Source organism: Heteronotia binoei, chromosome 3, assembly GCF_032191835.1.
Source record: "Heteronotia binoei isolate CCM8104 ecotype False Entrance Well chromosome 3, APGP_CSIRO_Hbin_v1, whole genome shotgun sequence".
Taxonomy (NCBI): domain Eukaryota; kingdom Metazoa; phylum Chordata; class Lepidosauria; order Squamata; family Gekkonidae; genus Heteronotia; species Heteronotia binoei.
The window spans coordinates 194395413-194399457 of NC_083225.1; the positions used below are offsets into that span (position 1 = coordinate 194395413).

General features: G+C 53.0%; 1 non-coding gene across 1 annotated transcript; it reads right to left on the bottom strand.

Moving 5' to 3' along the window:
* Positions 1-2576: 2576 nt before the first annotated feature.
* On the bottom strand, positions 2577-2648 carry TRNAT-GGU (transfer RNA threonine (anticodon GGU)). Its single transcript has one exon. It is a non-coding gene; the product is annotated as a tRNA-Thr (tRNA).
* Positions 2649-4045: the final 1397 nt, after the last annotated feature.

Here is a 4045-nt window from a genome sequence, read left to right on the forward strand (position 1 = left end):
GTGGACACTGTGTGAGACAGGAGGTTGGACTAGATGAACCCTTCCTGGTCTGACCCAGCAGGGCTCTTATCAAGGGAAGGCCTCGGCCTCCCTGCCCTGTTGTTGGCCCTCCAGAAGACTGGTTGGTCGCTGTGTGAGACAGGAGGCTGGACTAGATGGACCCTCCCTGGTCTGATCCAGCAGGGCTCTTCTGATGTTCTTCTCAGGGGAAGGCCTCGGCCTCTCTGCCCTGTTGTTGGCCCTCCAGTGGAGCTAGCCCCTACGTGAGACAGGAGGCTGGACTAGATGGACTCTCATTGGTCTGACCCAGCAGGGCTCTTCTGATGTTCTTCTCAGCAGAAGGCCTCAGCCTCTCTGCCCTGTTGTTGGCCCTCCAGAGGAGGTGGTTGGCCACTGTGTGAGGCAGGAGGCTGGACTAGATGGACCCTCCATGTCTGATCCGGCAGGGCTCTTCTGATGTTCTTCTCAGGGGAAGGCCTCGGCCTCACAGCCCTGTTGTTGGCCCTCCAGAGGAGGTGGTTGGCCACTGTGTGAGACAGGAGACTGGACTAGATGGACCCTCCCTGGTCTGATCCAGCAGGGCTCTTCTGAGGTTCTTCTCAGGGGAAGGGCTCACCTCTATGCCCTTCGTTGGCCGTCCTCTGTGAGATGGGATGCTGGATGAGAGGGACCACTGGTTTGCTCCAGCAGGGCATAGAGGCTGAGACCTTCTCTCGATAAGAGCATAAGAAGAGCCCTGCTGGATCAGAAAAGTGGTCCAGCTGGTCCAGGATCCTCTCTCACAGCGGCCAACCAGTTCCTTTTTCATGCACTGCAGTCTTTTTTACACCAGGAGACCTCATGGGTTCCTCCAGAGAGAGGGAACTGCCAAACAACTCTTCCTGTAGTAAAGCACCATAGACAAACCCTACGTTTGTATGAAATAACAGACTCTGCCAACTCTGGCCAACTGTGATCAAAGACTGAATCACTGGTAATTCTAGATATTTCCGAAAGGTTCCAGCATTGCAAATCACACATGTCCAAAGGCTGGCTGGTTTTTCATTGCAACAGCAAAGGAGAGCAACCCCCCCTGCCCCCCCAAAAAGACGCTCCTCGTGGCTGCCTGTTTTTAGGGAAGATAACTTAATTCCAGAGTGCCGGAGCTGGGAGGCTACGGAGCTCTCTGCAGCGAGAGAAACCTCGGCAACCAGTCGTCAGGGATCATGATACGGGCACGCTCGCTGGCAGCGCATGTTTCATTGATGAATGCGTTTGGCAGCAAAAGGAGAGCTGCACACTGCGGAAGCTGCACGGAGACAGCAAAGCCCCAGAGCCCCGTGCGTCTAATATTATTTATCCTCCCCGTTCAACCCTGCAAAACAGGCATCAAAACACCGTCGGAAACCTCCTTGTCGGGTCTCCTCAGGGAAAGCTGGAGCGGCCGAACCGATGTGCCGTCTCCAAGCAAGTCAGAATTTTGGGGCTCGGCCACTCTTTCGAGGGCACCAGGCGTCCCAGATTTGCACTGCTGCCTGAAGAGGAGCCAAGCAGCTTGCAGTACTGCCACTGAAGTTGGCCAGAAGGGGGAGCTGCTGGCCTGCTCTCTGCTATGCGGTAGTGCCCTCAAAAGGCAGGGAGGGGTATTGCGACACGGTTTCAGCAGAGGTCCGGTGACACTAGAGGCCAATTAGGTTTTCAGGCATGCCAATAAAGCTGTCCTCTCCGGGTCAGCTCTCAAAACCGTTATTCAATCCGAGTAGCATCGTAGAGACCAACAAACGGGGGTTTTTTTGTAGCAGGAACTCCTTTGCATATTAGGTCACACCCCTCTTATGTAGCCCATCCTCCATATTCCACCAGGGTTGGCCCTGGTTAGTCCCTCAAAGAGAGACCACCAAGAAAGTCCAGGGTTGCTCTGCAAAGCCAGGGAATGGCAAACCACTCTTGAGTGTCTTATGCCCTGACTTGGATACCTCAAGCTGTCTTGCTCTCATCCACTCTCAGAAGCTAAGCAGAGTTGGCCCTGGTTAGTATGTGGACGGAGGTTATATGAACATATGAAGCTGCCTTATACTGAATCAGACCTTTGGTCCATCAAAGTCAGTATTGTCTTCTCAGACCGGCAGCGGCTCTCCAGGGTCTCAAGCTGAGGTTTTTCACGCCTACTTGCCTGGACCCTTTTTAGTTGGAGATGCCGGGGATTGAACCTGGGACCTTCTGCTTCCCAAGCAGATGCTCTACCACTGAGCCACAGCCCCATTCATGGCTCTCCAGGGTCTCAAGCTGAGGTTTTTCACACCTACTTGCCTGGACCCTTTTTAGTTGGAGATGCCGGGGATTGAACCTGGGACCTTCTGCTTACCAAGCAGATGCTCTACCACTGAGCCACAGCCCCATTCATGGCTCCCCAGGGTCTCCAGCTGAGGTTTTTCACACCTACTTGCCTGGACCCTTTTTAGTTGGAGATGCTGGGGATTGAACCTGGGACCTTCTGCTTACCAAGCAGATGCTCTACCACTGAGCCACAGCCACATTTATGGCTCTCCAGGGTCTCAAGCTGAGGTTTTTCACACCTATTTGCCTGGACCCTTTTTTGGAGATGCCAGGGATTGAACCTGGGACCTTCTGCTTACCAAGCAGATGCTCTACCACTGAGCCACAGCCCCATTCATGGTTCTCCAGGGTCTCAAGCTGAGGTTTTTCACACCTATTTGCCTGGACCCTTTTTTGGAGATGCCAGGGATTGAACCTGAGACCTTCTGCTTCCCAAGCAGATGCTCTACCACTGAGCCACCGTCCCTCCCCCACAGAAGTCCGAGGAAGACACTGTGGAGGATGGCAATGGCAAACAACCTCTGTTCATCTCTTGCCTGGAAAACCACATAAGAGGTGGGTATAAATCAGCTGTGACTGGACTGCCCTTTCCACCATCAGAGAGCTCAAGAATCACAGAATCATAGGCAGAGGTGGAATTCTAGCAGGAGATCCTTTGCATATTAGGCCACCCCCCCCCCCCGATGTAGCCAATCTTCCAAGAGCTTGGAATTCTAGCAAGAGCTTCTTTGCATATTAGGCCACCCCCCCCCCCGATGTAGCCAATCCTCCAAGAGCTTGGAATTCTAGCAAGAGCTTCTTTGCATATTAGGCCACACACCCCGATGGAGCCAATCCTCCAAGAGCTTGGAATTCTAGCAGAAGCTCCTTTGCATATTAGGCCACCCCCCGCAATGTAGCCAATCCTCCAAGAGCTTGGAATTTTAGCAGGAGCTCCTTTGCATATTAGGCCACACACCCCTGATGTAGCCAATCCTCCAAGAGTTTACAAGGTTCTTTTGAGTTGGAAGGGAACTCCAGGGTCATCGAGTCCAACCCCCTGCACAATGCAGGAAATTCAGAAATACCTCCTCCTCCCCACGCACAACCAGTGACCCCTGTTCCATGCCCAGAAGACAGCAAAAAACTCTCCAGGATCTCCCTGGGTGTCTACCAGCATTTCCCTGGGTGTGTAAAAAAGGGCCATGGGAACTAAGCACTGATGCAAGCAACCCTTCCTGCCCTCCTTCTCATTATCAGCCAAAGTTCACAGGATCAGCATTGCTGTCAGATGGCCATCTAGCCTCTAAACATCAGAGAAGCCATGTTGGATCAGACCAGTGGCCCCTCCAGTCCAACACTCTGTGTCACATAAGAACATAAGAGAAGCCATGTTGGATCAGGCCAATGGCCCCTCCAGTCCAACACTCTCTGTCACATAAGAGAAGTCCCCTTGGATCAGACCAGTGGCCCATCCAGTGCAACACTCTGTGTCACATAGGAACATAAGAGAAGCCATGTTGGATCAGGCCAGTGGCCCATCCAGTCCAACACTCTGTGTCACTTAAGAACATAAGAGAAGCCCTGTTGGTTCAGGCCAGTGGCCCCTCCAGTCCAACACTCCGTGTCACTTAAGAACATAAGAGAAGCCATGTTGGATCAGGCCAGTGGCCCCTCCAGTCCAACACTCTGTGTCACATAAGAACATAACAGAAGCCATGTTAGATCAGGCCAGTGGCCCCTCCAGTCC